This window comes from Anser cygnoides, chromosome 4 (genome assembly GCF_040182565.1).
Source record: "Anser cygnoides isolate HZ-2024a breed goose chromosome 4, Taihu_goose_T2T_genome, whole genome shotgun sequence".
NCBI lineage: Eukaryota > Metazoa > Chordata > Aves > Anseriformes > Anatidae > Anser > Anser cygnoides.
In genome coordinates, this window is record NC_089876.1 from 69,493,506 (window position 1) to 69,506,616 (window position 13,111).

General features: G+C 35.9%; 1 protein-coding gene across 6 annotated transcripts in view; it reads left to right on the forward strand.

The window, feature by feature from the left end:
• CCSER1 (coiled-coil serine rich protein 1) overlaps nucleotides 1–13,111 on the forward strand; it is a 685,984-nt gene that overhangs the window by 84,636 nt on the left and 588,237 nt on the right. The window lies entirely within an intron of this gene.

A 13,111-nucleotide genomic window follows, 5' to 3' on the forward strand; every position in this document is an offset into this window, starting at 1 on the left:
GCTAACTGTAAAAAAAAAAAAGTATTCATTTTGCACTCATATTTGAATAGTGTTTACTACTGAAAGTAAAAAGCTCTAAGTTTCTTAGCCCTGCCCAGTGCTGTTAAACAGATATATAAATAAATGGACTTTTTCCTATTCAGGTTCACTTAATAGCAATTGTGTTGTAATGGTTTAGGACCAAACACATTCCTAAAAGACTCAGATGTGAACACAACTGCCTTTTCTAAGATAAATTTTTTGCAGTTTTTCAAAGATGTGAAACTAATTGTTACAAACTGACATTAGATCTCCAAAGCATGTTGTTACAAAACAACACGTTCTTTTGGTGTGGTTTTGCAGACTAACACGAAAACTCAACAATTAATACAATTACTTAGGTAATATTTATGTGTCTGTGCTACCTTTTCTGCCTTTAAAGGTAACGTCTTATCTCTCTCTCACCCAAGAAGCCAAGGAAGGCTAAACTTGTCTTCCTGTGTCAGATTCACCCATACTGGTTCCTGGTTGGTAATTTTAAAATAGGTCCCTAGGCAATGAAATGATTTAGCATGAATTCTCCTTAGGAAAACTGTGTCAGGAAAATGTGATTTGAGGTTTTCTCAAAAGCATGTGAAATTTGTCTTTGGTCATGGTAAATCTCACCCACGTCTAAATTAGTCATCTAAACCTTTGCTCATGTTCAACACTGCTCTGGATGGCAGGAGAAAATTACATCAGTACTGAAGGTGTTCATGCTATGTCTGGCCAGGGTACAACGGGTTTTCCAGTTGTACCAGTGTCCTTTAGTAGTAGTCACTGGAATGCTCACATGAAAGAGCAGAAAGCAAATTCATTTTAAGAAGGGAAGATTTTATACATCTGCCTTTCTCCCTCTTTTCTAGATTGCTGCCAGCTTGTCAGATGTGGTAGTAACGTAGAGCAAAATTTATGTCAACAAAACCAAAAAAACCCACCTGTTTTCATTTTTAATAAATCCACTGAATTATTACACACAGAGATGCAGGATGGAAATAAAGATGTAGAATGACTAAAAAGTAGAAAAATCATTTGTGCTATTAAAGTGTGTAGGTACAACATGTTTATTCAGTAAGTTCGTATCCAAATATCACTGAATAATATCTGATTTTTCAAAACCAGAACACCGTGACATTTGAAGCTCATGTTTGCATGTAGGCATACAGGGCATTATGCAGACATAGTTTCTGCCCTAAAAAACTCGTTAACCCTGGCTCAAGCCTTTAAATACTATTTGGGTCATTAGGCCCAAGCTATTAGGCAGATCTTTGTGTTTATTTAAATACTAGAAAGAACTGATGTATTAACTTCATTCTATTTAGTCCTGTATTAACGATGCAACTGGGAAGTGACAACACTATAGCAACTGCATAAAAGCAAAGTGAACATGGGATGGTTTTTATTTTCTTTTTGTTCATGTTTTGTGTATGAAATCCACATTTTTTGTTGTGTGTTTTAACTTTCATTAGCAAGATTGTCCACAGATTTGCTAGTATTTGTTTGTGTTTATTACTGTTTCAGTCACAGACCAAGAACTTCAGTGTCAGGATTATTGTGCACCCTCATGAGCGAAAGTAAAGTTCTTCCTGTTTCCCCCCCAATAAATGCAGCTACCATCTTTCTATATTAAGAGAAATGCTAAATGAAAGATTTTATATTTAAAAAATGAGGTTTAAGGGGAAGGAAATAAAAACACAGAAGGCAAAAGAATAGCAGAAATTCCTGAAAGGAAAAGGAATTAAAAATGGAACAAATTAAATGTTCATAATAATAATAATACAAAGCTAAAGAGAAAAAAGGCCCCTTGAAAATACTCGTCACAAGCAATTAATGTTTAATACCACAGTAGCAGCCTGTTGCCAGTGAACGATCATAATGAAGAATAAATACTAGGTAAAGAATTGGAGTTGCTAAACCAAGTGTTATTAAAAACCTTAACCTAACTTTCTTGTGTGCCTAGAAAATCATTAATCACTCTTCTGTAGCTATTTGTATTCATTTGGTTCACTTTTGGAAGAAAATTACAAAGGTTCATGTGAGATTCCCTCAGTTTCCCTGACGAGGGCAGCGTTGCTATTCAGTTTGCTTCTGTGGCACCAAGCAGTAGTAGCTGTGGATGCTGGTATTCTGGCACCATCCAGAAGTCATGTTATGATGAAGAAGCTTTGTAGCCTGTCAAATACCCTTTCCTCACAAACTGAAGAAAGTCTTCCAAGACTCTGTTTGCTTTCTTTCTTGTTGGCATAAACCACGGGATTCTTCTGCTGACTGCCTAGAGGGAATCAGGAGCCAGAAGATCTGAGGGGATACTAGATTTTTACAGGAGATGAGGAAAAAACCAAAACAACAGCAACAAAAAAACCAACACCACAAACAAACAGAGATTACATTTGAGAAATTGTTCTTCCTCCTAAAGAATTCACTCAGCATGGTATTCTTGTATGATCGGCAGTGTACAATAGGTAAAAGCTTAAATAGGTGGATCTCCCACTCCATGTGTCAAACCTATAAAGAGGGTCACCAGCTCCCCAAAGAGTGGCATTAATTCACTTGTGAGGTTTTGAAAGTAAATAATCTCGATGAGAGCAATGCAAATATCGTGAAAAAAAGTATTTCAAAATAACTCTGCAAATGTGCCAACCTTATAGCAATGTAAATAATGAACTGAAGCAGATGCATGACATTAACTGCTCAGATTACTAATTATGTGTGTTTTCATCAGAATAAACATTGTTTTGAAGCAGTCATTCTTGCAGTGACTGATTTATGCCACAAGATGTCAATATTTCACTAAAAATTGTTTTGGACTTCAGCATTACCTAGTTACACAAAAGGTGAAAACTGAAATTCAGGATACATTTTTTGGAACGCTTTGATGCTGATTAGCCCGTGCAGGATAATAAAATATTTGCAAATGCGCATGGCTGATACGGATGCAGTTTAAAGAGGTTCATATTTCTATAGAAAATCTGGTCATTAAAATGTTAAGTCATCAGTTACAACTTTAAATATTTAGACATAAGATGGAGACAAATTAGCTATGGCTATCCTCCCTATTCTCTATTTAAGTTCCCTTTCTTTTCCAATGTGTAAGATTGGAAAAAATAAAATAGAAAGGCAAGAAAGAAAGAAGGAAGGAAGGATGGAAAGGAGGCAAACAGCATGGTAAAAGACCTGAATGACCTGAAATATGCAGACCTGCAAGACTAATGGAAAGAACATAAATCTGGGAAGTTGAAATGTAAGAAAGAATTAGAACAACCACACTGAAAATTATGATCAAGCTCCCAAATCAGTGTGAGTAAATTCTTTAAGAGCATCGGGACAGATCACCAGGTAAAAAAAATAAAGAATTAATGTGCTGGAATACTTAGAATTAACAGTAGAAATTAAAGTGAATGTAAGCAACAAAATAAACCATCACTTTTAAGAGTAGTGTTTGATGTGGAAATGTGACTACCCAAGATATCACCTTTACCAGTAATAAAAGACAAAACTGAACAAATGAAACAAACAAAAAACCAAAGCAATAACAAAATCTGGGAATTGCTGCTTAAAAAAAAAAAATAGGAAAGAAAGAAAGTGCTGATAAAGATTTTGAAATGCCAACTAAAATTACAGTCAGTCATTAGAACCAAATAGTCCCGAAGGGAGATGTGGATGAAAATAGCTGTACATTGTACAAGTTTTAAAAAAAGGAAGTTTAGAGGACTATTGGAGTTCTTAGACCACAGTGACCAACATGTGAGCTATTCTGTGCTGCAAACATATTTTCATTCTGTCTAGAATGAATAGAAATGTGGCTGTATGCATGCAGTAGAATGAGACAGTACACTTATATTTGGCTCTGACTGACCTGCCTTTTTGTCTCTGTGGCTCTGCATTACACAGAAAATATCTGTCTGTCTTTGCAACTGCTCCGTTGTACACACCTACCTATCAGCATATGTGCTGCCTCAAATGGACCTAATTTTTCTGCTTTTTCCTCTCTCAGTGGGTAAACATTATCAGTGGCCTTTGTGTTCTGCAGACCCCCATTTTTCTGGGCTTTCCCTTGGGCACAGGTTTTTCTCCAGTTTCTCATATTTCAATGTTGTCTGAACATTGCAAGTTCTCAAGTTTTTCATTTCTTAAATTGAGATACGAGTTTTCATCCTTGCAGGTAAAAAGAAAAAAAAAAAAAGTATGTTTGCCTTCTGTTCTGCATTCTTCTTTAGCCTCAGGCAAGGCAGCCTTGCCTACTTGTGTCAGTCCAATTAGAGCTGCACAATTTATTTTTCCAGATTGTGGCTTTGCATCTTTTCCATGATTCCAATGTATTAGATAAAAAAATGTGTGTTTCCAGTTAAGCAACTTTTATGGCCTAAGGTCACTCCAGCTTTTTTTTTCTTCAGCTTAAACAGTGATGCAAGCCTTCACTGCCCGCTTGTCAAAGTATCAAATAGTTGCATTCATGCTTTCTCCCACACTGCTTATCATTGACTAGAGTAACTGCAGTTGTCACGGAACTTTCTTCACTTCCATTCCTTTCACTTTACCTTTTGCCTTGCTTAAAAATGACAACACAATACTGAACTAAGATCATTCATCATTTAACATTGGCACCTGTGTTACTAAGGATTTTTTGTTTAACCATCCAGTGCTAACACTTAGGCAGTCCCCCTTTCCTCATGTTTGCACTATGCTTATTACATAGGGATGCTTTGAGTATCCAGTATCTTAGTAAATATATCTACAATATACAGATATGCAAAAAAACTGTTGGAATACAAAAATCTGTGTTGGGACCATTTTATGAGCTATTGCAGGCTTCCATTTGATAATGGAAGGGGTTGAATTAAACACAGCATGGCAAGCTGGTCAAAAGAATTGATTATCTCACTGTATTTAGCATTGATCTGGCCTCACCTTTAATATTGTATGCAATTATGGGCTCCACGATATAAAGAAGTTGTTAGGTACTTGAATGTGCCCTGAGGAGGGCAACAAAGCTGGTAAAAGGGCTGGAAGGCATGTCCTGTGAGGAGAGGCTGAGAACACTGGGTTTGTCAAGCTTGGAGAAATGGAGGTTGAGAGGTGACCTCATTGCTCTCTCCAGCTTCCTGAGGAGGGGAAGAGGAGAGGGAGGTGCTCATCCTTTCCCCCTGCTATCTAGTGACCGGACGCATGGCAATGGCTCAAAGCTGTGTCAGCAGAGGTTCAGACTAGACATCAGGAAAAACTTGTTTACCAAGAGGGGACTCAGAACTGGAACAGGCTTCCTAGAGAGGTGGTAGGTGCCTCGTGCCTGCCTATATTTAAGAGGCACTTGGATAATGCTCTTAATGATACACTTTAGTTTTGGGTTAGCCCTGAAGTAGTAAGTCAGTTGTACTTGATGATCTTTGTAGGTCCCTTCCAGCTAAAACTATTCTATTATATTCTAAGTGCTCATGCTCTGAGAGTGTCAGCTAAATGTGCAAAATTAATGATTGACTAATTTAGTGTAGAGAGGGCTGTCTGAAACTTTGGAAGGACATGACAAAGGTAAATGATAGGCACAGGAGTAGCGAGGTACCAGCAGAAGAAATACTAACTACAAGTATTTGACATTCCTGATGTAGCCTTGGAGGGAGCAGAATGGTAAAAACATAGGACACTTTGGAAACGTGTTATGGTTCCTGCCTGGAATGTACATTTGTGATAATTATCACTTGTCAGCAGCTGGTGTCTGCATTTTAGTTAGATGTCCTGAATATTCTGTGCGTTCACTTTAATTGGGTTATTTGGGGTACCTTAGCAACTAATAGTCACATTCCTAGTGTACTTTAGAAATAGCCCTTGTTATCGCAGAGCAGTTCTCCAAGCCACTGTATTCAAATCTGTCCTTGTCTTTGATACTGTACATTATGAAGTAGTATTGAAGTCTGAAAACTCATGAATGTGTGATAGCTTTGTTTTTAGTGTTTCCTGAGTAATCTTATTATCAAGCATCAGTTCTACTCCAGTTACTACATCATGAGAAGCAAAAAGATACTGTGCCCCTATGGACTTTGCTGAATGTATTTCTGAGGCTGATAGAAGAGTGGGGGAATAAGGGCTAAAATGCTTTTCTATTTTCCTCTTCTCTGCGCTGAATAGTAATCGTGTTTTCTAGTGTCTGGTGAAGCGCTGAGCATGGGTAAAACTAACTTGGCTGGTAGTCTAGAGAAGATTGAAATGATTTTCCTATTCTCTCCAAGTTGCTTCTACCTTATTTTCTTCCACATTTTTTCTCCCTGACTGTGGACCTGACCTTCAGGTTCACACCTTCTGACAGTCTGTGCTGAGACCATTTGGAAGATGAGATTTTTAAGGCATCTCTGGCCAACACATAAGGTGGGAGGTGCTGTAAAAGTACATGAGTTGAATGGTTTATGAGTTACAGTGGGTGACCAGGAGACTTAAAAGTGGAATTGAAGATGGTTGTTTTTATGACCTGTAAAGGCTTGAGACAGCCCTATGGGATACACCACCTCTCCATCCACAGACTGGAGACACATTTATGTTTAAACTGTTAACAGCAGAAAAACTTCTCTCTTGACAGCCTGTGCTGGGAAGGCAGTGAATGAAAGATTATGGAGAGGATGTGAGTTTTCAGGGTTTCACTTCTAAAAAACAAAACAAAACAACCTCCTTTTCCAGATATACCAAAAGTGTTTTAAAAAATAAGAACCAGGTAAGCAAAATGTCCACATTCCTTTAATATCCTCTACACAACCTTCTTTAGAACTAACAAGGTTATGTTTTCTCTGAATAACCACAACCTGTTGTCAACTTGCCATACATATATTATGTCTAGTATCTGTGATGTTCATACAAGTTCTTTTCATAGTTAAAATAGGCATTGCATTTTCTTCTGTCATTCAGTTGTGATATTTCTGCTTAATTCAAACTAGTCTTTGCTATTTGAGAGGAATCTCCCTCTTCTCAAGGGAGAATACTTAGGAACATCAATTTTTATTGAACTGTTCAAGAAAGCCCTGTAAGGCAGCTGTTCGCCCTTCATGTGAAGTGGACTCGACAGCATGCGTTTATAACTAGCTTTGTTCTAACATAACAAAATTTCCCCATTTGAAATGCATTTGACTTTTGCTTCCTTGTGGAAGGGAACTGTGGAAGCCACTTAAAGCAAGAAATGTTACGACCGTTTTCATACTATAAGTCTGTACAGTACAGTGTAAATAGGAATAAACCACTGATTGTAGGTAAGCAGTAATTTAGACCTTATGTTCTTTATTTTGCACAGAGAAAATGCCTTTCATATGCTGCTAGCATAAAAAGAAACTGGAAAGGGCAAATTAGGATTTAAGAATTGTGCCTAGGATTTTTAGGTCAAGTCAACTAGAAGCTTTTCAGCTAAATACCCTGTGGGAAATTAATGTCTGTAGTGTAATACTCATTTCTTAACATATTAAGCACTTGCAAAAAATCAGATTGCAGTTGTTATACACTTTTGAATTCATTCTTGAGATCAAGTAGTTAACAGAAATTAATTGAGATGTTACTTAATACTTATGATAGAATGTACTATGCACTTTTTAAGGACACAATCATTATAGTCCAAGAAAGGTAAACTATTGTTTTAACGTTAGTAGAAATTTTTCATTTACAGAATACAGTTATGTTAGTACCAATAAAAGGTAGAACAAGTTATTAGCAATTGTAAGTCCCAGAGTAATCATAGTAGTGGATGAATGTGTTGCTACATAGTGAATATAGAACAGAATTAGTTCAGCTGTAAATGTGATATTTTCTTCTAAAGCTCTAAGATGGGAGTACTTGTAAGTGTTGCCTGAATTAATTCACAGGGTACTGGACTTTTAAAACTACAGATAGGTGTCCTCTGTGTTATGTTTGTATGTGTTATGTTTGTTTTTCTGTTTTCATGTTTTTGTGTAATACTGAGCTGTTTATCGAGACTCAAAAATGGAAGTGTAAAACAGTGCATGCATTTTTCTCACACTTCTCTTTTAGTCTCACTACATCCCACTAACATTTTTGCCTGTTAATGTGAAGAGGCAGCTTTTCCTGAGACTGCTTATCTTTTTGAATCGGTATTATTTCTTAGGATTTCTTTCTCTGCACAGAGATCTGGTCATGTGTTAAACTATGCAACAATGATTGGTGCTGTTTAAACAACTATATATTTGTTAGGCCAAAGAAGGCTTGTTCTTTTTCAATTTTATTCAGAATTATACATTTTACTTTCCTATTCATCATCACATTTTCTGTTATCACATATGCTGAATGCAGGCAAATACTGTAGCGATATTGTTATGTAGTGTGGTTGAAAAAAAAACATTCTATCATCTTCAGTCTGTGCATGCAGGCTACTGAAATCTGTATGTCACCACCTACGTGTCCAAAGAGACAACTCAGTTTGGTGAAGACCTTTACCTTCTGTTCGGTGCCTCTCATACTCTGAAAACATGGGTGAGGTCAGGGTTTTACCATGCATTAAACAGTTCTCTGGCAAATCTAATTGATGGTCCCTACCAACTATTGCAATACTTAAATTGGTAGTAGGAGTGGGACAGAGTCGGCAAGTTTTGAAGGTAACTCTGGAGTTTGCATGGTCCTACACCTGTGCTCAAATCAAGGTCAGCTAGGATTTAGGGTGAAAAAGGGTGGGTGGGTGGGAAAGTCCCCTTTCCCCCTTCCTCTTTCTCAGTGTAGATGCGACACAAGTCAGGAGAACTTGGGAGTTGTTATTGATGGAGACAGGCTATATGACTTTGTAATGTTGTGTGGCTGATTTGATCTCTATGTTTCAATGACTACACTTGGATTTTAAATGAAAGACAGGTCATTATGCAATGAGTGAAATAATTACATGGAAAAATCTTCCTATCTGTTATTTGTGTTGGAAAATAATCCTTCATTAAAAAAGAAGGTAAATGATTTTAATTACTTCTGTGCACTGGAAGACTACCATCACATCTTTATCTTGAGACAAGCCCTTAGCACTAGCAGGTTAGCTTATCCAAATAAGTTTAACCAAATACAGTAGGAGAACTGAAATTAGCATGAAATTTCTCTAAAGGTGACAGTTAATAGACATATTATTCACTAGAGCTGAAGTTTATGACTAGTGAATATAAATTAAAGTATTTAAGAATTAAAAAAAAAAATACCCTAATTTCCACTCACTCAGATTTATGAAAATAAATCAGAATACATAACTCAGAATAAATATGGTATTGTTTTCCCCCAGATAATTCAGGGTAGGGTGCTTCCATGCTTTTGATCTCTGACTGATAAAGAGAATGTAATGGCGGAAGAAATGGAAATGTTATTGGGTCACTTGTTTGGTCATTATTTTTGCAGTCCTTGTCTTGCCAGTGTGCTGCTGGGGACAATCCTAGATGAGCCCTGGGTTAAGAACATGGCACTGGCTGGAAAATTAGATGCAGACCCCAAAGCTTGCCATCTAGAATGTTTTCTGATTTAGAGTCAAGTGAATGCTAACCCATTAAAGACTTAGGATCACATTTTGTACGGTATATTACTGATAGATATATGGAAATTAGGTTTGGGAATCCAGGTTAATGCACCTTATAAAGGATGAGCAGGCAAAAATATAATTAAATCCTTCAAAAAAGGAATGAAGCATAAGAAATTTATTTATTTACTTATTTTATTATTTTTTTTGCTTGGGAGATTGTTTTCTGTATTCATACCATTCACTCAGTAAAGCTCATAAAATCCATTGAAATAATATAGGCCTGGTGAATAGTTTAATATCTTTCCTTCTGAACTTTCATAGCTCACTAGATGGATGTTTTCATAAAACAACAACAACAAAACACCTAAACCAAACACACACACACACAAACGTACACCACATACTTTTCTGAAATTTTTGCACTTTAAATTCAGGACAAAAGTCTGTATTTTTGTAATTGATTTTTTGATAAAAGAAAGATATATTTTGACCTTTTTGTGCTTTGGGAAGCTTTCCTGATCTTGAAGAATTTGTGTTAGATAATTGTCTGGGATTTCCAGTTACATAAACAGACTGTAAAGCTGTTATGATTCAGAGCTGATGGGCAGTCAGAGAAGCATGCCACTTGAGAGTTAGTTAGTAATAATAGAGCAATGTTAGTTAGTAATACAATGGAGCAGTTCGTTGTATGACGTTTATTTAGAATCCAGTTTTTGATACCAAAGAAAACCTGGGGAAGGGAGTTAAAATGTTTAGAAACAAGTCTGCTTTAGGATCTTGAACATCTGTAATGGGAAGGAGAGTTTTAATCAATCCAAGACTACTGAAAGATTGTTCAAAAGTCTGTTTCTGTTGTTTGCTCAGACTGAGATAACTTGGACAAAAAGGAGGGCTTCCATTTTTCTTACTCAATTTTGTTTTTTATTTGTATGCATGTTTTAAGTTACTCCTATGTACCCACCCTGATATATCTGATCCTGTAAAATAGACAGCAGTGTAGCAGAACTCATGTTGTCTGCTAAAAATGACTCCTACAAGATTTCTTCACTGGGTAACTTTTTAGAATATATTACAGGAAATTAGGCTAGTTTTGACTGTTCCATAAATCAGAAGTTTGCATTTGCGTGAAAAGTCTCCTGTCATCTCTTTTGGCACGTTGCAGTTGATAAAAGTAAAACCCACCAGTTTTGACTTCATTACTGTAACCTAAAATGATCAAACTTAAAGCACTTGGAATATATTTTGAAGAAATTATCTCAAAATAAGCATTGTGAAATAAGTGTTATGCAAAGTAAAACGAGTAAATAGTGGGATGGAACACTTAGTTAAATGAAATTGTCTTTATAAATCTGCAGACTTGGCAGACTTGTATCTTGGCAGACTTTTGTCTTGACAAATCTGCAGACTGAAGTGGATGAAGTGGAAGTGTGGGAAAGTGAGAGAATTGATCCAGAAAGGAATGGGGAGGATAAAGAAAAGTTAGGGCTTACTGGAGGATGGGCTATGTTCCCACTGGAAAATGGGCAGGATTATCAAGTGCTGATAATAAGAGCAAAAGTGCTGAAGGTAAGAAAACTGGGACTAGGTAAGTGGTGGAGTTAACAGGGTGGCGTTCATTGCAGGTAATGTAGAAAAGGAAATGGTTAAGCATCAGAAAGGAAGGAAGTTTATAGGAAATTTAGGGTGCTCTGAAAGTAAGAGGATGGGAAGTCGGTCAATGGAAACAGCTGGAGAGAGTGGAGAAGCTTTTATTTATTTATTTATTGCAATTTAGGCAGGAATTGAGAAGCAAGAAACTAAGAAGGTCAAGAGCTGACAGAAATGGTTGCCAAGAAAAATATGTAATCTTGTAATTGCCTAAAATACTGAAATCCAGGGGTTAGTTTTATTTTCTACAAATATTCTCTCTAAAGAACATTGTTCATAGGAAATTAAGACAGCCTGTTAAATATGCTTTTTTGGCAATGAACTGTCCGACATTTCTGAAAGAGAAAACAAATGCAATTTTCCTGCTGTAAATGTGGTGGTGTGCATGGTGGTAGAAGTCTTTTCATATTTTCGTTAGTCACATTTTAAGAGATTTTCCTCCAGACTAGAATAAGAAGTTTTTTTTTTGTTTGTTTGTTCTCTTTAATGACACATGGCATGGAAAACATTTTGATCTTGTTATCAAAGCTATATCTTTTCTTTGAAACACTTTCCTCTTTTACAGGCTCATATAAGGTAAAGAAAAGAAAAAAGAGAATATTTTTGCATCTTGATAAATAGAAATTTATGCCTATAATTTTCAGTCATGTTAACTGATCAAAGTTAAAGCACAAGGTATCCACAGCACTGACATCTTTCTTCATTTTGTTAATTTAAATCTTCATACAAGATAAATTCTTCCTTTCTATTATGACAGTTATGCTTTTTTTTTTTTTCCCAATAAATCACAATATTTCTTGTTCTGTATCATTTGTCCTTTCACCTGGTATTCATGAGACACATGATGCAACTGTTTTCACAGCTGTTGTTTAGACTCCACCGTTCTGGTTACAGGCATGTGACACAGAAAATAGTATTTTTCTTTAATCTCTGATAAAGGCTTATGTTATGAATTGATTCCTTAAATGATTTGGTATTCTTCGGGGCAATATTTAAAAATGGTAGTGCAACATGTTAAAATGTACCTATGAATAGCTTCAGAGCAAGACTGAGGCTATACTAAGTGGATTTAGTCGAAGAGGAAGAAAAAAAGGTAGAGACTGCAAACTGGTTAAGGACAGAATTGTATACAAGAGAGCATATACCTGCAGATAGAAAAGTAAGCTTTTGAAATGAATTCTGTGTCAATATTTCCAAGGGAATTATGAAAAGATGTCACCTGTTTATTCATACCATATTCTTACTGTTTTAGCACTATGCTTCACATCTTCTGCCCGATAATGTAGGAAGAGAAGATTAATAAAGCAAATTCACAAAGAATAATGGCTGGTCTTCAGATGCTGTTCACTCCCAGGGATATGTTAAGGATGTGTTTTTTATGTAACATAACGTATACTTAATGTGAAATAGTTCTTATTTAACCACAGTGTAGTATGTAGTTTGACTTGTTTTTACGCTTTTTACATGTTTGATTGAAATAAGTTAAAAAGAAAGTTATTTTCTATTGCTTGATTTCAGCATGGAAAATGTATCTTCTGAAGAAAAAAGAGTCATCATTAATGTCTGAGAAAATCTCTGTTTCAAGTGCTGAGCTATTCATACTGCTTTTCAGGTTCCTAGGAGTAGAAAGGAAGCAGAAATAAAATAAATTCCACAAAATGGTATAGTTTAGTAACAAAATATGATCAGAACTGGCAAATTTACATTAAGTAGGTGTTACTGAGTTATTGTGAGTCTACATATTCATAAATATGCATAATTCTTATTTTTCTCTGAAACTTTGTGTAGCTCAACTCCAAAAGCAGTCCCCCCTTTTTTTTTTTAAATCTTCATTTTCACTGTATTTAAAATATAAATACTTTCAGAATGATAAGTTTTCTTGTATGCTAAGAATTTTGCATATGTATCATGAAAGTGCTTCAGGATTTTAAAACTTACGTCTTCCTGATGTTCCTTGCGTGTATTAGTTGTATTGCATGA